Source organism: Pleurodeles waltl, chromosome 3_1, assembly GCF_031143425.1.
Source record: "Pleurodeles waltl isolate 20211129_DDA chromosome 3_1, aPleWal1.hap1.20221129, whole genome shotgun sequence".
Taxonomy (NCBI): Eukaryota; Metazoa; Chordata; class Amphibia; order Caudata; family Salamandridae; genus Pleurodeles; species Pleurodeles waltl.
In genome coordinates this window covers 160,682,963-160,704,371 of record NC_090440.1, presented here as the reverse complement: position 1 = coordinate 160,704,371, position 21,409 = coordinate 160,682,963, and positions in this window count along the sequence as shown.

Below are 21,409 nucleotides of genomic sequence, written 5' to 3'. Positions count from 1 at the left end.
CAGACACACCTGTCATATGTGACTTACCAACCAGCCAGACTCACAGTGTGTAGAGTCCTGTCATCAGCAGTGGGATATTGCTGTTCCACATGATGAAGGGAACAATGGACTGATCCAGGATACTTGCCACATACTTGTGAAATGTACTGGTCTGCCAAACACACCACTTGGACGTTAATGGCGTGGTAATTTTTTCCTGTTCCTATATACCTGTTCATTGGTACTGGGGGGGAACCAAGGCTACATGGGTGCCATCTATGGCTCCAATCACATGTGCAATGTGGCCCAAAGCATAGTACTATGCCTTCAAATAGGTCAAATTTGCACGTTGGTGAAAGCTGTCCAGGTGTTTCAACAATGCCGACAGTACAGCCTTCAAAACCAAACTGAACATGGCCGGAGACATCCCTGTAGTGAGAGCCACTGTACTCTGAAAGGACCGAGTGGCCAGGAGTTTTAGCACTGAAATGAATCATGGAAGGTATGCTATTATGATTGCAAATGGCACGCATCAGATCTGTCTCCAACTGATCACAGAGATCCATGATAGTTTACCTATTCAGGTGATAGATCTGTATAATGTGTCTCTCCTCCATGGTGTGCAGGTCTACCAGTGGGCGATAGACTGAAGGTTGTCTTCCTCTCCTCATGCCAAGGTAACTATGTGGGACCAAAATATAATGTAGTTGAATATACAATGTAGACATAATGAATCTGTTCATATACTAGTCACACAAATCTCCATATGATGTCAGATGCAACATATGACATTTGATGTGCTGCATATTGCTATGCATCCTATGACAGACCCCTTGATTCAGATTCCCTAAAAACACTGATTTAATTTGCATGCATATACATAGCTGTGACTGCCAGTGTTTGATAGTGCTACCTGATTTACATGAGAAACATATTTGTTGCACCTATACTCCATTGACATCGCACATAGGATGTTGAGTGTTACACAGCTTTTACTATTCACATGCACAATGAGACTACTAAACATGAAGGCAGGCCTTGAAATATTTCTCGCATTATACAGGTAATTATAAATGATGCACCTTGCATTACTGTCCCATACATATAATTGCCTCAAAATGGAAGCTGCCTGACCTACTGTACTGGACATGAGGAAGTGACCTAACTCTACCGACGGGTGACATCATGGCGGTAGGGAGTCACAACTGCGGTGCACATTGCCACTGGAAAACATTACTGCCTTTGGTGGACCTGGGCCAATGGCGATGTCCGACGGCGGTGAAAGTCATGTACATGGTGGATGTGACCGCCATCTTCTGCAGTTTTGCTTGCTTGGCTCCTGACACTGCTGCCATCAAGACCTCCACTACTTGAGCTGCTGTGCACTGCCTCTGAGAGCTATGATACCACGTCCTGCAGGTGATAGGACCCCAGCCTGCCTTCACTCCAGAAAAGCTGAACAAGCTTGTGGATGAGGTCCTACCCCTGTATGAACAGCTATATGGTGCACCAGAGGAGCATGTGAGTCCAATGGTATACCAGTGTGTGAAAGGTGGAATGTATGATGATGTACATGAAATGTGAGGTAATGAGGGATTGGGCAATCATGTCTGGGTGTATGGAAATGTGTACATGTGCATAGGCAGACATTCAGTAGTGATACATGGTAGCTAGTGTGTAATCTAACTTCCTTAATACTCAACATAGATTGCAGCATGTACAACAATAGTGGTCATAGAGACATACCATGTTGTGGATAATCATGTAGCCTGGTCATATGTGTCTAGTCAATACCAGGTACTGTTCATGCATGTTGTATGGGAGACTCCACTTCACTCATGGGCTGGCTGCAGATGGTAAATTGTGAATGAGTTTGGACTGAGAGGAAGGGTATGTTTGCCTGCTTACTGTGACTGAAGTGTTCTGACCACTTGTGTTGGGATGGTGCATGTGGACATAACTTTCTCCTTTTGTCTGTGTTATCCATGCGGGGCAACACCCATCAAAAGATGGGGCTCTGGCGTGCCATCGCCAAGCAAGTATGGACCCTGGGGGTCCACAGATGGTGGAGCACCCACTGTAGGAAGCGGTGGGAGGACCTGAGACGCTGGGCCTGGAAGACTGTAGAGGGCCTGCTGGGGATGTCCTCCCAATGAGGGAGGGGTGTCCGTCAGACCTTGATCTCCCTAATGGCCCGCATTTTGGCGGTGGCCTGCCCTGAGTTGGATGGGCGTTTGAGGGCAGTACAGCAGCCACAAGGAGGTAATTACTGACTAAATACATGCACATCCCTTTGCCAGTTCAGTGTATAATGTGTGCGTATTTAAGCTGTGATAAGTGCTAAAGGCAAAGGGTCCCCTAGGTACACCTAGGTGTACATGTTATAACTTTGACATACAGGTTTGGAGATTCTATTGTGTATAGGGACATAAAACTCACCAATGTGAACCATATTGTATTGAAGCATGTGGTGATGCACATGTGACAGTGTTCATATGTGTACCACTATACTGCTCTATATGTAACCTGCTGGGTCATCCTTCCCACCTACTGATCCATACTCCAGATATCCTGTTGGTAAGTTGTTCAGGTCTTTGGTCTCTGTCCATTCCTATTCCACTGGATCTAGCTCCATGTGCAACATGGGGTCTGACAAGTACGAAACAGGCCAATTATTCATGAGTTGTGAACTAGATGTAAAGTTCATGTGATGGTGTGATCTCAATCTGAAATTTCACATGGCATACTTGCTACACATACTCATAGGTGTGAGGAGGTGTCCCCATTGTTAAGTGTGGACTGTACATTGGCAAATTTGATAATTTGATGTATAATCAGGGTGGATATCCTACTTTATGAAAAGCATTGTGGTATTTCTACATTCCTAGTGCAAGACATATCATTGAAATGTGAGATCAGACTATTTGTCCCATGAACATGGTATTGTGAAGGTAGGTGGCTAGTCTGCTATTCCCTTAGCCAATGCATTGTGGGCATGCTACATGGGGCAGGACATCTCCTAAATGATACAATATACACTGTTTTTGCCAACATCATGTGTACATTGATAATTCCTGCCATTTTCAAGATTTCACAAGTTTGGCTACTTACTTTAGCTATTCTGAATCTGTTTAGATGAATGTTAGTATGGCTAAGCTCAATTTGCACAGACTTCATTGTGTTGCTGGTTTTGTAGTCGACCTTTACATGTTGGTGGAATGGTATATGTTATCAGTCAATTTGCTGGACTCTAGGTGTATGTCTCAATCGTGGTCACTTAAGAGGTTCTTTATGTCAGTGTAACTTTACTCCAAAGATACAAGGTTACTCATGTCTAAAGTACTGATAGTGATTTGGGGATTTTGATATTGTTGATGTGAGGTTAATAATCATCAGTATTAGTAGAACTGTATGTGGCCTTCATGCACATGACAGGTGTCCATTGTATTGAAGGTGTTGGTATGGTCCCTGGGGTTGTCTGTGGGTAAATCCTGTGTGCTGAGTAGGCCCCATTGCTGTACATGACTTTGTTTACTATGTGAGAAATACTAAGATGAGGAGGTCCACTAAGTATGTATTAATCCTTGCAAAAATACTATTGATACATGTGTGGTTGAAATGGATTTGAAAATCTATTATAATCCAACTTTGGATATGCCAAATCGAGTAGGTGCATCTGTGGTTTTTGCCTTTGTGAATATTTTAGACACAGTTACAAATTCTGAATGTGATTGCTAAGCAACATGCTGTGTTGTAATTGGAATGTGATGAGGTAACTTTCATAGGACATGACATCTGGTAATGGACTGAGCAAGTGTAGATTTGGAGTATGTATGAATGTGATATCAATGTCAACACTAATTCCCATTGATAGATTGTTGTTTCACAGTGATGCTCTGTATAGGGACACACTTTTAATGTTGACAAACCACCTTGTGCCTGTATAGTCTGTGTTATAGCTGTACTGTTAGGATGGTCATGTAGTGGTCAGATAGCTGGCTTATGTTGTGTGTGGCATTCTTGTCATATATGGTTGTGGAAGGTATATTGTTGAGACATGATGTTGGCTCAAAATGGTTTCTACCTGGAGGTGTTTTACACATCGATGTGATGTTACTGTTGTGTATGGTGTAATGTATGTATAGAACGTGATGACCCTACCTCACTCTCTGTTTCTCAGCATCGGCAGGCAAAGGGGACTGGGCACAGCCAAGTGGGAAAGCTGCTGACCACAGGGCCCGAAGTCATGATACCACCGACACTGAGGGACCCAGTGGAGGGTAAGGGTAGTGCCACAGGGGAGACAGGATTCTGTTCTTCATCTTTGGAATCCTCCTCCAGTGAAAACTCCCAGGCGGTTGAGGACCTATCTGGGACCACCCCAGCACCATCTAAGTCCGCCACCCCCCTTACTACCACCGCCCTCCCTGTAGCTCCCCATCCAGTTGGTCGTGCCCGCTCACCCAAGAGGGTGGCATCTCCTTTGCTGCAGGCCTCTTTGCCACTGCCCCTGCTGCCTTCAGTGAGGAGGCTATTGACCTCGTGAGGTCGATCTCTGTGGGACAGTTGACCATCGTGAATGCCATCCAGGGGCTGGCAACTCAAGTCCAACAGAGTAATGCATTCCTGGAGGGCATTCACAGTGCACTGGCTGGCCTACAGTGATCCTTTCAGACTCTGGCCTCCACACTGACGGCAGCCAGTCACCCTTTGTCTACCGTCCCCCTTCCACCTTCCTATTCCCAAACCCCTCTTCCCTGACCCTGTCAAAGCACACAGACAGACAGGCATGCACCCACCTCAACATCCAAGGTTAGGTCAGACAAACATAGGCACCACGAGACACACCACCGGCATGCACACAAGCAACATACAGATGCAGACAAAGCAACAGTCACTACCCCCCCCCGAGACCCCCACCACCCCCAGCATCACTGACACTACACCAGAAACACCAGCAGACACCACAACAACATTCACTATCCTACCCACAGTCAGCACAATAGCAGACCCTCAGACATGCACCCCAGTCACCAGACCCACAGACACCACAACCACCTACCCTCCTACATGCAGCACATCCACCATACCTGCAGTCACCACCCCGTCATCCACCCACCAAGGCATCCCCAGGACCTCCACCCCCCTCAGTACTGTACACATAAACGCCGTCACTCACCCACCCACCCAACAGACACCCACAAGCATACCTCCCACAAACACGCACCCATGACACCCACCCAAACACTTCAGACAACCACTCCCTCAACACCTAAGACCCTTTTTCATGACTGTCCCCGTGTGTCAAAAAAAGTGTTCCTTTCATGTTTTTACCTTTTTCCTACTCATCTTCCACCCTTAGAGACCCCTAAAGGCTCAGTTTCCCTCCCCTGGCCTGTCCATTCTAGCCTCAAGGCCTCCCCTACCCACCCCCTGCAAGTACCTATGCCCCTCCCCCCTCACCAAGAAGTCTACCCCTCCCAAGAGAACCCAACCCTCCCCTAAGCCTAGACCTAAACCCCCCTCTCAAGCCCAATCCCAAAGGATCCCCTCCAAAGACTAGGCCCAAATTTCCCCTTCCCCCTGTTAATCGCTGAGTTACCTGCCTGCCCCCTTGATGCCCCTACCTGTGGAGGTTACATGGCAGTCAGAAGTCAAATTCAGGGCACACGGATGTGCATTGTGTGCATGTTGCACATTTTCAAATTGGACTGGCATCTGGCCTTGGACATTTCATTAATGTTATTATTGTTAATACATCTTTGGACCAACCAGTTGTTGGTTTCGATGTTACATATTTGTCCTGCATTTCTTTTCTTAGGGCAGATTTGGGAATGGCTGTCATTGTATGTATGTGAGTATTTATGTGTAAGTGGTGCTTGTGCTACCTGTTTTGTCAGGGTAGCATGTGAGGTTGTGTGCAGTGCTTTTGTCCCTCAGTGATGGGTGTGTGTTGTGTGATGGCCATGTTGTTGACATAGTATTGAGTGGTGTTTGTGTTGATGTGTTTGTTGCAGTGTTGTGTGGCTTTGTGTGCTTTGGCTGTGTGCGTGAGTGTGTTTGGTGCATGATATGTCAGATACATTGTGATGTGTGTTTGCTGTGTATGTCGATTACTGCGTTGTATGGTTGTGTGTTTGTGTGTGTGTGTTCCCTGTTGGTGGTACGTTGTGTTGTATGTGTGATTTGTCACTGGGTAATGTATATTGTGGGTGCTTGTCAATGCATTAATGGTGCTGCGGATGTGTTGTTGAGACGTGTTGTGGTATTGTGTGTGACTAGGCCGGTGCTGTGTTTCCAGGAGGTGGTGTGTGTTTTTGACGTGTGTGTGTGTGTGATGGCCGTAGTGTGTCTACTGTATATGTGTGGGTGTGTATGTGGCTGTTGGACCTGGCCCTTTTTGCAGGGTCATACCCAAACTTTTTGCTTCCTTCCGTCCTATTTTTTCGGACCAGTTTTTGTTGGCTTTAGGATTCTGGGCACTTTACCACTGCTACCCAGTGCTAATGTGCATTTGCTCTCTGTCTAACTTGTATTGTGATTGGTTTATCCATGACTAGGTTATCTGATGTACTAGTAAGTCCCTAGTAACGTGCACTAGATGTGCCCGGGGCCTGTAACTCAAATGTTACTAGTGGGCCTGCAGCACTGATTGTGCCACCCACATGAATAGCCCTGTAAACCTGTCTCAGACCTGCCACTGCAGTGTCTGTGTGTGCAGTTTTAAACTGCCAGTTCAACTTGGCAAACGTACCTACTTGCCAGGCCTAAACCATCACTTTTTATACATGCAAGGCACCCCTAAAGTAGGCCCTAGGTAGCCCCATAGGCAGGGTGCAGTGTATGTTAAAGGTGGGACATGTACTGGTGTAGGTTACATGTCCTAACAGTGAAATACTGCCAAATTCGGTTTTCACTGTTACAAGGCCTATCTCTCTCATAGGTTAACACGGGGCTGCCTTTAAATATTCTTGTAGTTTCCCTTTGAGAGCAGATTGAGATATGGAGTTTGGGGTCTCTGAACTCACAAATTAAAAATACATCTTTTAGTGAAGGTGGTTTTTAGATTGTTAGTTTCAAAATGCCACTTTTAGAAAGTAGGCATTTTCTTGCTTTAACCATTCTGTGACTCTGTTTATGGATTCCCTGTCTGGGTCAGACTGACAGTTGGGCTGTTTGTGAATCTCCTCTAGACAGTGACACAAAGGGATCTGGGATGTAGCCTGCATATCATGATGAGCCATCTGGGCTGGAGTGGAGGGAGGAGTGGTCACTTACACCTGAATGGGCTGTGCCTGGCCTCACACAATGGAGTCTCCAAACCCCTGGTGTGTGTCTGGGGCTTGGCCTTGGCAAGGCAGGATCCTGTAAACAACATAGACTTTTCTTGAAGTTAGGCAACTTCAAAGGCAGAAAGGGGTATAAGTATTGGACCCAAAACCCCAGATTTTAGATTTCTTCAAGATTTGCTTCTGGAACGAACAGGAACCTCTGCCAAGGAGAAGAGCTGAGGAGAAGTGCTGCCCCTGCCTGTGACTATGCTTTGTTGGGCTATCCTGCAGTTGCTGCTTCTGTCTGTGAAAGGGGACAAAGACTGGACTCTGTGGTATATTCCTGCTTGAGAAGATTCTCCAAGGGCTTGGACTCAGCTTGCCCCCTGTTCTGAATCTCAGAGTCATCAAAGACTTCTTCTGCCAGCACCTGGACTCTCTGCTGAGACTCCTGCCCTGCCAAGTGATGCCTACTCCAGTCCCTGGGCCATTGAAAGGAGAAGCTTGTGAAACAACCAAAAAAACAAGTGAACCGACTTTAGACGACTCCTGACGAATTCTGTGATGCTGCTGCCGAATTCCGTGGCACTGCCTGCAACCGGTGCCATGGTCCTTGCTGGACTGCGATGACCCCAAAGGCCCAATGTCACTGCAGCCTCGCTGAAGTCTGCGACCCTGTGGAAGTCGCCGCACCACGTTGTGACCGTCGGACATCGACTCTGCCGGAAGTGTGTGGATCCAACATTTCGCATCGATGCCGCATCACCTCTCTGCAGTAAGGACCCGGCGCCTTTTCGTGACGCCTTCGCTCCTTTGCTCTGCAGCACCAGAAACGACTCCAGCTCGGATCCAGTGACACCACGATCCCGACCCCGTGCCCCGGCTTGTTTCTTCATTTTCACAAGGTACTGTACCTGGGTGTTAGACTTTCTATCCTTGGCGTGGTCTCCCTTAACTTTTTGCCTCTGTTTCCCAGGTTGTTGATGGGTGCTGGACTCTATTTTTGCTGTTTTTGTTACTCTGGGCACTTTACCACTGCTAACCAGTGCTAAAGTGCAAGTGCTCCTATACAAAATGTGCATGTAATTGGCTTATCCATGATTGGCATATTTGATTTACTAGTAAGTCCCTGGTATAGTGCACTAGAGGTGCCCAGGGCCTGTAAATCAAATGCTACTAGTGGGCCTGCAGTACTGTTTGTGCCACCCACATAAGTAGCCCTGTAATCATATCTCAGACCTGCCACTGCAGTGTCTATGTGTGCAGTTTTAAACTGTAAATTCAACTTGGCAAGTATACCCACTTGCCAGGCCTAAACCTTCCCTTTTCTTACATGTAAGACACCCCTAAGGTAGGCCCTAGGTAGCCCCAAGGGCAGGGTGCAGCGTATGGTTAAGGTAGGACATATAGTAATGTGTTTTATATGTCCTGAAAGTGAAATATTGCTAAATTTGTTTTTCACTGTTGCAAGGCATGTCCCTCTCATAGGTTAACATGGGGGCTACCTTTAAATCTGATTAAAGTGTAGATTCCCTTTGGGAGCGGAAAGACATGTGGAGTTTGGGGTCTCTGAGCTCACAATTTAAAAATAAATCTTTTAGTAAAGTTGATTTTAAGAATGTGTGTTTGAAAATGCCAGTTTTAGAAAGTGAGGATTTTCTTGCTTATACCATTTTTGAGACTCTGCCTGTTTGTGGATTCCCTATCTGGGTCAATTTGACAGTTGGGCTGGTTGCACCTCTCACTAGACAGTGACACAAAGGGAGCTGGGGTGTAGTCTGAATTTCCTGATGAGCCATCTGTGCTAGGAGGGAGAGGAGGAGTGGTCACTCACACCTGAAAAGGCTGTGCCTGCCCTCACATAATGCAGTCTCCAACCCCCAGTGAGTGTCTGGGGCCTGGCCTGGGCAAGGCAGGATTTCACAATCAAGAGAGACTTTGCTTTGAAGTAGGCCTACTTCAAAAGAGAAAATGGCTATTAGAAGGGCACCCAAAACCACAGACTTTAGAACACTTCTGGAAACCAAGAGGAACCTCTGCCTGGAGAAGAGCTGAGGAAGACGAGCTGCCCTGCGTGTGACTGTGCTTTGTGGAGCTATCCTGCAGTTGCTGCTTCTGCCTGTGCTAGAGGACAAAGACTGGACAAGGACAAAGACTGTACTTTGTGTTGCCTTCCTTCTTGTGAAGATCTCCAAGGGCTTGATTTAGATCTTGCATCCTGTTGTTTGAAGTCTCAGGGACAGCAAAGACTTCTCTCTGCCAGCACCTGCAGTCTCTGGAGAGACTCCTACTCTGCCAAGTGGTGCCCATCCAGTTCCTGGGACCCTGAAAGGGGAAGCTGGCAGCCCAAGAGTAAGAAATCCACGCACAGAACACCGTGCAGGGAAAAGAGCAACTCCAATCTGTGGCTGAAAAATCAACGAGCCACCGGCTTCACGGCTGAAAATCGACGCTCGCCTGCAGCGCGACCCGAAGATCGACACCTGGGGCTGGAGAAACGACGCACAGCATCACTGACGGAGGCTGGTGAGGTTGCAACCCGCGCTACGTGGTTTTCGGATCATCGTGCGGCTGGATTTCTGATGCAAGCACCGCGGGGCATGTAAAAATGACGCAAGAGTGCTGACCATATCGACGCATCGCTCTCCTGCGGAGAGAAGAAACGACGCACGCGACCCGACTAAAGGAGAAACAACGCAAGGTCTCGCTCAGGAGTGAAATCAATGCATCGCAAGCTCTTTTTGGCTCAGACTCGCCCGTGCGGGATTATTTTTGGCGTACCCAAGGTACATTTCCATGCATTTTTAGTGATAACTTGACTTGTGTATCGTGGATTTTTGTCGTTTTGGTCTTGTTTTGTTTAGATAAATATTTTCTAGTTTTCTAAACCTGTGTTGTGTCATTTTGTAGTGTTTTCATTAAGTTACTGTGTGTGTTGGTACAAATACTTTACACCTAGCACTCTGAAGTTAAGCCTCCTGCTCGTGCCAAGCTACCAAAGGGGCAAGCAGGGGCTAGCTGAGGGTGATTCTCTATTACCCTGACTAGAGTGAGGGTCCTTGCTTAGACAGGGGGTAACCTGACTGCCAACCAAAGACCCCATTTCCAACACTGGGGGTCCGTGTGACTCCCTTACCGGCGCCTTTGGTGTCGGATTGTTGGGAACGAGTCCCTTACGACACAGTGATATATTACCTCATCGAAGCATTTGTGTTTCTAAGCGCTATTTCTGTGTTTAATCTTTGAAAATTTATTACTTTCCTGGTATATTTGGATTTTTGTCGTTTTGGTCTTGTTTTGTTTAGATAAATATTGGCTATTTTTCTAAACCTGTATGGTGTCTATTTTGTACTTTCACTGCATTAGTGTGTGTGTTGGTACAAATACTTTACACATTGTGTCTGGGTTAAGCCTTTCTGCTCGTGCCAAGTTACCAAGGGGGTGAGCGGGGGTTAACCAGGTGTGTTTCTCCTTTGCCCTGACTAGAGTCAGGGTCATTGCTTGAACAGGGGGCAACCTGACTGCCAACCAAAGACCCCATTTCTAACAGTGGCTGTCTGTGAGTGTGTGTGTCAGTGTTAGGTTACGTGTGTGTATCGTCCTCACCCCTGTTCCCGATGGTATGTTGTGTGAGGGTACGAACTTTGGCAATTTACAACAGTGACATGTAAGTGTGTGTTCTTACGTTGCTGTTGTCATCTTAGGCATTGATTCCGGAGTCTCTAGCCAAGTAGGAGCAGAGGGATGATTTGGAGTTCTGGTTCCATGGCGGCTTCAAATGAGTATAGCTTCCTGAAGGTGAGTGTCTCCTTTTATGCAGCTCGTTTCCGCTGGGTTTCCGTGGTGGTGCGAATGCAGTGGAAAACTTGGTGGTATGCAACCTCTTATCTGTCCGGTGGAAACATGGTCTCCGCCGGCCTGCAGGTGGCTACCGGCGTCCGTGGCCGCCAGACCGCTGTGGTGGTGCCGTCGGTGCTTTGGCTGTATTCTGTTCTGCATACCCCCAATGTCATAATTTGGCGGTCTTCTCCACCAGCCTGTTGGCTGTACGACTGCCACCCCCAACATGGCAGTCCTGAGACGCCAAACTTGTAATGAGGCACTAAGTCACTATTCTGAAATGCATACACCTTAAATTACAGTGGAGTAGGCCTTGCATGGCTTCATAAATATCACTTAGTTTGCATTGCTTTTGCCCCAGGTTGCGTGGTGCAAGAATGATGCAAACCAGGCCATAAATATGGCCCAAAATGCTTCTAAAATCATCATGCACTGTAGGTCTTTCTTCCATCCAATACTTATAAAAATCAGCAGAAGTTGATTGAAATGCACACTTAGATTAAACTGGCTAAAAGGGACATTGCAAGGTATTTTGGTGCTTCAGCCGATGCAAATATTTTGCCCTCCTCCCCATATTTATTTTGAATGCTTAAAGCATGTGCGGATCTACTCTCCTAAGTTTTTAAAAGTCAGCAAGGTGTTTGATGAGTTAAGTGTTCCCTGCTGATATCGAAGTGTGACCAGGAGGTCCTGTTCCATCAAAAGTATTTCTTTTAACCCCGTTAATAAAGGGGATTATAAAAGGATAACTCTGTACAAAGAACAATGGATTATTTTATGTAGTGACAGACTGTGCAGGTTGTTGGGGTTTTTCTGCCAATCACTGAACATGGTGCACTTCTAGGCACAATGGGTGATTAACATAAATAATGTTTTTGGCGGATTAAAAAAGTTATTTACAAGGGAAGGACTTTTATGGATACATAACCAAGGATTTTATAGAAACATTGCTGTAAATTCTAAGCCCACTAGGCAAGTAGAAAGTAAATATGATATAGGATGTCATGGTGGGCGCTTTTGTGTGACAGTTAAGGGAACACAGATCATTTCTTGATTTAAAAAAATGCCTGTTCTTAATTTTCACTACACACCAGTACCACCACATACCCAACCAGCACAACACTCTTTTGCAGTAGGCATTTAAACTGCTTATATATCTTACTGGATTGAAGATTGCAAACTACAATGTGGTATCTAGAGCTAGTGTCTGAACCCACTGAACTTGCAAAGTTCAAGTTAACCAACATTTTAGTGACAGGTTAAAACCCATGTATGGCTGTTAAAAACATTAATATAATACTATTTTTTCTGTTGAATTGTATTTTCACATATCTTCCAAGTAGACCCATGTTATGTGTGACACATTTTGCCTGTCCTGATGTTTTTCAACAACAAGGACTTCAAATGCCCAGATTCAATATTTCACCTACATCATTATTAGTGTGGGCACAAAATCCCAGCAGGTAATGTGCTGGTGGCTACAAAGCCAGAATTAGCTGACGGTGTCATGCATGATATAGGACCGCCTATAATCTCTAGGTGGTCCCGATTACAGGAACAGAAGTCTTTCATTTTTGGTGTCCTAGGGCCCCTATAATTCGGACCCTCAAACTGAAAACCAAGTGCCCCTTTCAGCACTTGATTTTCAGGATTGTGAGGCAGAGCAGTCCAAGGCTTACGTAGGAAGTTGCTGTGGGTTACAAACTGAGAACACAGCAACAAAGCAAATATCACTCTATAAGTCAATGCCCAGCCATACCTTTGCTTTAAAAAGGAATAATAATTTAAGACAAGAAACACACAACATTATAAATATGTACCAAATGGCAGATGGAAAATCAATGAACAGAACACCCTCTAGAGAGCCATACAACTACATTGGGTAACACTCTGGAAAGGTCACAGAAGTTAAATAATACTCTAAATGTGAACATGAGCACACTGTCTTAAACCACAGTACACCCCATATGATCCTATAGGCAGTCATGAGGTATTCAGTCATACTAGCTTAGATTAATTTACAGGTTGTTCTCATACATTCAACAATGAAATATAAGCGTTGCACCATGATACCACAATGTATATTACCACATATATGCACATATATGACATCCCCTATTAAAAAGCCATACGTATGGATATTGACCTATTTTCATGGTTTGAACAATACACATAAATATAGAAACAAGTATAAAGCAAACAAATTCTCTTCTGTCAACCAGTTGCAGACCCCCTGAGTAGGCCTTGCGGACTGCCAGGAGTTCTTGGACCACAGATTAAAAACCACTGATTTACTATTTGCACACCAATCTGTGCAACTGTAGGGAAAGTGTTGAACTTTAGAGGGGTTAGGTTTACTGTTCCCACTCCAATGTAAACAATATTGGGGATTGTGTTGGACTGTGGAGGGGTTAGATTTAATATTACCATTTAAATAAAAGCATCATATAAATAAATGAAATTAAATGTGATAAAAAAAAATACAATTGAAAGTTGAAAATCATTTAACAAATATAAAACAAAATACATTTTGAATAAATACAATTCCCTTCCTTCAACCCAAAATACCACAAAATAACAAACTACACATAAATAGAACAAACAAATAATAAATATATATTTCATTTTTAAACTTTTATTAATAAATACACTTATCAACTAATTAACAAATAATTAAAATACAACACATAATTGACAATAAATGTTCAAATAACTAATGTACTCATAACTAAATATTAAATAATATTTTAAATAACCTATAATAATTAATCTAAAAAACTCATTACAAATCAAAAACAATAATTAATATTTTCTGTAAGTTTATACCCATCAAACTCACCAACATAAAACTAAATTATAAGATAGTAATTAAACTGTAGTATTTTAAAAATACACATTAAAAAGCACAAAACACATTTATTTAAAATCACTAAGCAAATAACTAACATAGGTGGTCATTTGGACATTGGCGGTGACTGTTAAAGTCGTGGTAATACCGCCAACAGGCTGGCGGTAATTACCGCCAGATTAAGACCATGGCGGTGATAACTCCCATAGACAGCCAATGTACCACACAATCCCCAGGGCGTTAACACTACCCACCACGGCGATAGACATAAACAGCAAGGCGGAAGACAAGGTACCGCCCACCATATCATGACACAGCAAACTGCCACGATATCCGGGGCGGTACCAACGCCATCAAATGCCTGGCAGAAACAGAACACAGAAGACGGAAGACTCACCACCAGACACACAGAGAAGATCAACGCTGGGTAGGCCACCACCAGCAGGCCATCAGGTGGGTCAGGTTCCAACGGGCACCCCTTCCTCGTTGGGAATCCATCCCCAGCTGGTCTTCCGTGGTCTTCCGTGACTAGCGTCTTAGGTCCTTCCACCTTTTCCTACAGTGGGTGCTCCGCCTGCTGTAGACCCCCAGGGTTCGCACGTCCTTGGTGATGGCACGCCACAATCCCTTCTTCTGATGGGTGCTAACCTGCAGAGGTATTACAGACAGGAGGACACCATTACACATACAATGCAGCCTGTCACACATCTGGCCTACAAATCCTATTTCCATCTCCATTGGCACACACATCACCTGGCGCCCACCATGTACACTACCAACAGACATACCACCCCCCCATATGACACGAGGCTTGCACACACATCACCATGTAACCTTGCCACATGCAACGTGCCCAAGGTGTACTCACCTGTTGGTCTGGAGGCCCGTACAGCAGTCCATATTGGGGTAGGACCCCTCCCACCAAAAGCTCCAACTCTTCCAAAGTGAAGGCAGGGGCCCCTTCCCCAGTCACACGGGCCATGGTAGGTTACAGACACAGGTCACAGTAGCACACGCAGTGTAGGTGTTGTCCTGTGGAAAGTCAGGAATCAAGTGAGGATTTAGATGGAAAATGGCGGTCACGTCCGCGGCGGTGTACACCGTCACCACCGATCCCCATTGGCCACTGTACTCCATAGAGCCCAATATTAGCCAATGAGGAATTGCACGGTGGTGCAAGACCGCCTTCCGCCACGACGCCCAACGTCGGTGGAGTTACCTTCCACCTGTCCCTAGATACAGGACTGGCGGTCGCCATTTAATGGTGGTGGACAACATTCAGATAATCCATAACTGTGTCATTGCTGAAGATTAGACATTCATTGCCATTCCCACTGTCCCATCACATTAATGCTCTATGTACACCTGAGGTGGTGGTTCCATTGTTCAAATTGTGACAGCCTACTCACTCTTGTGTCCCTTATATACCTACCACTGTGGATGAATAAGAGGAGGAGACAAGTCCCCGTGTACAGACCCCTTGTGGACTTGGCTACACTAGGGGACAGGCACATAATACTCAACTATAGACTGGACAGGGCCACAATCACAGAGCTGTGTGCCCAACTGGAGCCTGATCTGATATCAGCTATCAGTCATCCCACTGGGATCCCCCCTCTTGTGCAAGTTCTATCAGTGCTCCATTTCCTGGCAACTGGTTATTTTCCAAGTGAAAGTGGGGTTAGCAGCAGGAATGTCACAACCAATGTTATCAATCATGCTGGCAAGGGTTCTGTCTGCCTTGGTCAAACACAAGTGCAGCTACATTGTTTTCCCCCAAATGGAAGATTTGGCCACTGTGAAGGCACGATTCTATGAAATGGGACATATCCCAATATTATTGGGGCAACTGACGGAACACATATTGCGTTTGTTCACCCTTCCGCACTCTGCCAGAATGAACAGGTGTTCAAGAATCATAAGAGTTTCCACTCACTGAATGTGCAAATGGTGTGCCTGGCGGACCAGTACATCTCCCACGTCACTGCCAAATATCCTGGGTCGATGCATGAGGAATCGCAGCAGCCCAAATGTGATGGCACAACTACAAAGGCACAGAGTGTGGCTAATAGGTGAGCTTGAGTCCCCACCCAATGTATGTCAATGTATGCATTCTGGTGTTAACCCCATACCATTGTGTAAGGCTAATGTTTGTCCCTCAATACTTGCAGGTGACTCAGGCTACCTAAACCTATTGTGGCTCCTGACTCCTGCGAGGAATGCCAGGACAGGGGCTGAGAATCGTTACAATGATGCTCATGGGCGAACCAGTAGAATTATCAAAAGGACGTTCGACCTCCTGAAGGCCAGGTTCAGATGCCTGTACTACTCACCCGAGAAGGTCTGCCAGATAGTAGTGGCATACTGCATGTTGGACAACCTGGCCCTCAGACGTCATGTGCCTTATCTGCAGGAGGAGGAGACTGGAAATGCCCCTGTGGCTGCAGTGGACCCTGAGGACAGTGAGGAGGCAGAGGGTAAGGATGCGGACAACAGAACATCAGTTATACGTCAATACTTCCAATGACACACAGGTGAGACTATTGTTTTATCTGTGTGGCTGTAGCAGGATGGCATTCACTTCCTTTGCATCTCAACTTACTGTCACCTATGTCTTCTCATTTTGCAGATGTTGGTGATATATCAACAGTGTACAGATGTGATGACTACAGACAGCTACAGGTCATTAATTGTATGCTATCACAGTTTGCAGATCGTTTGCACATGATGTGACTGTTTCCATAAATTCACATTTTCATCACATAAAAACACTATCAGTCAAGTTGTGTTTAAGGGTGTTTATTGTAGTGCAAATAACTGGCAAAAATGTGCAATGGAATGGGGTGATGGAAGAGGAAAGTCCAGGGTATTGTTCCAGTCTGTTTGTAGCACAGGTCCAGTGTCCAAGGGGCAATAGGAAGGGGAGCAAAGGCAGTTCAAAGTGCACAGGGTGGGACACAAGGGGAACATTTAGGAGGGTCTCATTTCCTGGCGTCGGTCTTGGCCTTGGCAAGTGTCTCTGGCTTCTGTCTGGGTTGCAGGGAACGTCTGCGGGGTGGTTCACCTTCTGCAGGGGGAAGGGTGTTGGTGGCCTGTGGGTCCTGTGGCAGGACCTCCTGGCCACTAGCTGCAGCAGAAGTGGAGGGCTGGTCAGTAGGCTGGCTAGTGGTAGGGTCCCGCTGTTGTGCTGTCCATTCCCTCATGAATTTGGCCATGTCTGCCAGCACCCCTGCTATAAAGATCATGGTTTTGTAGAGGGCCTGCAAATCCTCCCTGATCTCCTGATGGTGTTCCTCCTGCAGCTGCTTGTTCTCCTGCACATTCGTAAGGATCTGGCCCATCGTGTCCTGGGATTGTTGTAAGCCCCCAGGACATTGGTGAGTACCTCCTAGAGAGTGGGTTCCCTGGGCCTTTCCTCCCCCTGGCACACAGCGGTCCTCCCAGTGTCCCTGTTCCCCTGGGCCCCTGAGCGGTGTGCCCACTGCCACTGACCCCAGGTCCCTGACTGTCTTGGGGGTGAGGTGTGGACTGGGGTCCCTGTACAGATGGGCACACTGCTGATTGACGTGTCCTGGGAACAGAGGTGTGGGGACTTTGGGTGGGTGCTGTGGTGTTGGATACTGAGGAGGGAGGCTCCGTGCTAGACTGTGAGTGGGCTGACCAGTGGTTCCTGATGGGCCAGGTAGTTCATCCAGATCCAGATGTCCAAAGTTACTGTCATCACTGGGGGCATCTTCTGTAGGGGGACTGGTTAGTCGTGGCACTTCCTCTCTGCTGACATTGGCTGGGGCACCTGTGGGTATGTAAGTGATGTATTATGCCTCATGTCTGTGATAAATTGAACATCCCTAGCTTTCCCTCTATCGTTGCTGCTGCCCTGCCACCTTTGTTTCTGTATGGTAATGTATTGTGGGATTGTTAGTTCTCCATGCTGTGCATGCTTTTGTGATGGGTGTACATGCAGGGCTGGGAGGGCTGTCCATGCATTGGTATAGCATGCAGGGCTAGGCATTGGGGTTAGTCATATGTGTAGGTGCAGTGTGTGGGGTGGAGTAGAATGATGGAAGTGAGGGCGAGGGGGTGAGATGGCATGCATGTATGCGGGGGTGATAAGTGGTAAATGTTGACTCACCAGTATCCAGTCCTCCGGCTACTCCAGTGAGTCCCTCCGAATGCAGTATTGCCAAGACTTGCTCCTCCTATGCTGTGAGCTGTAGGGGAGGAGGTGGGGGTCCACAGCCAGTCCTCTAGATGGCAAGCTGGTGCCTTGATGCCAAGGAATGTACCTTCCCCCGTAGGTCGTTCCACCTCTTCCTGATGTCGTCCCTTGTTCTTGGATGCTGTCCCACAGCTTTCACCCTGTCCATGATCATCCGCCATAGCTCCATCTTCGGATATTTGCTGTACCTGTGCTCCAAACAGCTGTGGCTTTACCCTGACTATTTCCTCCACCATGACCCGCAACTCCTCATCAGTGAAACGGGGTTGCCTTAGTGGGGATATAGGTGTTGTGTGGTGTGTGTTGGTGAGAGGGTGTTGAGTAATGTGGTGAGGTGTGGGATGTGGGATGTGTGACGGATGTATGGGTGTTTGTGGTGTGTGTGTATAGTTGTCTCAGTGGTCTTGGTTTCAGTCTGGTGGCAACAATTGTTGTTTGTAAAGCGTTGTGGGTAATGTGGGTGTGTGTTTTATACTGCTGTTGTGGTGTGTGTATTTGTTGCCAGGTGTGTTATTTCGGTTTTGGCCAATGTTGTGTTGTTTTGTATTTGGGTGTCCATTCTGACCGCGCCAGTGTCTACCGCCAATGGTTTAGCGCCACTGAATGTCCGCCGTGGTGATTCGTGGGTCATAATGTGGTGGGCGTTGTATTGTTGGCGTAACGGTGTGCGTGTTGGTACCGACACTTCAACACTGACCTTTGGGTTGGCGGATTCGTGTATGTGGCAGTATTCTGTCGAATTGGTGTATGTGTGTCATAATATGGCGAACAGATACTCGCCACTGTGGCGGTATGTTGGCAGCCGTCACCATGGCAGTAAGCAGGATTTACCGCCAATGTCATAATGAGGGCCATAATTACCTATTAAATATTTAACATACAAAATAATTTAAATTAAACAATTGATCATTTAAATAATGTCCCACCCTTTTCCCTTTGAGCCCTAACAGCACACTTCTAAATTATAAATTAGTAGTTAAAACTATAAAAGAAATTATATTACACAATAACAATCGCATACTATACTTGAATATTTATAATAGCAATAAATAAGGTAAATAATTTACATAATTACAAATTAAAGATTGAATTACTATAAAAAAATGTAAAACAAATAACAATAATTTATAATACAAATAACCTTTCACCCTATGCCCCCACAAACCCAAAAACCTGCTACAAAATTCTTAATTAAATGTGAGATAAACCTTTCAAACTTTACTAAAACAAATGAAACAATTCTTATAAACATACAATACCTAAAAAAAACTATAACTAATATTTTGTTCATTCACCAATAAACCTTTTATTCTACCACTGAGCCACACTGCATGGCCATCGCTGTGGACTCAGAAACTCAGTGGGTCCATGCACTTCTAGGGTACAACAAAAGACCAGTCCAATGAACACATGGATCAGACTATACCTCTCCTGGGTTCCCCCATACAAGCACTAGCGAGACTTAAAATGGCTACTTTTTGAAAAAACAGCAAAGGGCTCTTGTAGAGGGCCTGTGCTGCTCCTGGCAACAATTTTGCTGAAGCATCTGCCCTACTGTCTTTGCATTCCCAAGAAGGAGTGAAGCTCTATTTTTCACAATGGGTGCTTTTCCTGTTGGTTCTTAAACGTCTTTGTTGAGTCCACCTGCTACTCTGTATTTTCTCACAGGTACCTATGTCTCTCCCGGGGACACCAACATTTCCAATCTTGCTTGTGCATGACTGCAGGGATCATGCAGAGGGCTATAGTGAGCCAGGCTTCTCCCTAGGCCTTCCAGTGCCCAGCACTCTTTAAAAGATACGGGCAGCAGTTTCACTCTCTTCTGTCCTTAGGGAGTGGATGAAGTGTGACAGTGTCCCCAGTAGGTGGCTCCAAAATCTTTTGAGCTGAACATGGCCACAGCACTGGAGTATGAACAGAAATAATATGGTACTAAATGATGCATTAATCTTGGTAAGAAGTAACCACAGTATTAGTTCCAAACATGGCAACAAATTCTTGACATAATGCGAAGTAGCAAACATAGTTGTGGTAACCACCTTTAATATGCCTCAGCATGATAAAGGGAAGTAAGTAAATGAAATTGCGAGAAAGATACCTGAAAAAATACAAATATAATCAGGACCTAAATGTGACAAATGATCCGTGTTATCAAAAGGAGGACCTTAAATAATTTGGCCTTCTTTACAGATGCTGAGGAAATCCCCATTGGAATTGAGGAACCCACAGTAACTCCATGGTTTGCAGATAGGTAGCCACAATGTCCACCTGAAACTCCAGGGGAAAATTTGGAATAACCTGGGAGAATGAGGTGGCATTACCGATTTCACACTGGTAAATACTTCAAAGGTACAACTCAATCTCTGGTGACTCTTCAGAATCCGAAAATGTACAATTGTTCTTTTAATTGCAAATTGTGGTTGTTTCCTAAAGAAAAGGCGAACTTCAGGATAGCTAGAAGCAGGTCTGAGGTCATGTCAACTATTCTCCGGTGGAGTCCAGGACCGATGAGCAACCCATGTTTTTCTGGTATTTCTACACTATGGAAATCCCAGGACCTTTTCATCTAATCAGGAATGGTGGGGTTCCCCACATCAGCACCTCCGTTAGGATAAGCAGAATCTAAAATGTTTGTCTGCTATATTATCTGGGATTGTTATTTTGTTACAAAAGATGCTAAGCCCCCAAACATGCCAGAGCTTCTTTCTAAAAATCGCTAATTTTGTTGTTTCTGTTTTAGCGTCAAAGGAGTCTCCAAACCTATATTGAACCTACACCGCTGTTATCCTCACATTCAAGGTGTTCTGAACTAATATTTAGCTTCATTTTCCCCAGTGATGTTTTTTCGTGTGTGGGTCACAGAATATAAATGAAATCTTATAGGAAATGTAATACAAAACAAAAACAACAATCTTTGACCTCCAGGTCTTGTACGTATGTATCTAGGGTTCTTATACAAGGCAGAACTATCTGGAAAGCAACTGAGCAGTAGTGAAAAGAAAGGCAAGAGCCCAAGGTAAGTTATCAAGAACTTTAATGGACATGCAGACATGTGATGGGTTTTACAGCAAGCAAATCATAAGGAGGAAGGCTTGCTTCGTTTTGATGGATTTAGATTTTTCTGCAGCAAGTATGGATTTTGCTGTGATTACTTAAAGTTTTGATGTAGATATCTGTGAAAAACAAAGGATGTCCCAAATAATATTGTCTGTTCCTGCTATGAGGCTACAGTGACTCTAAACAATGGCTTCG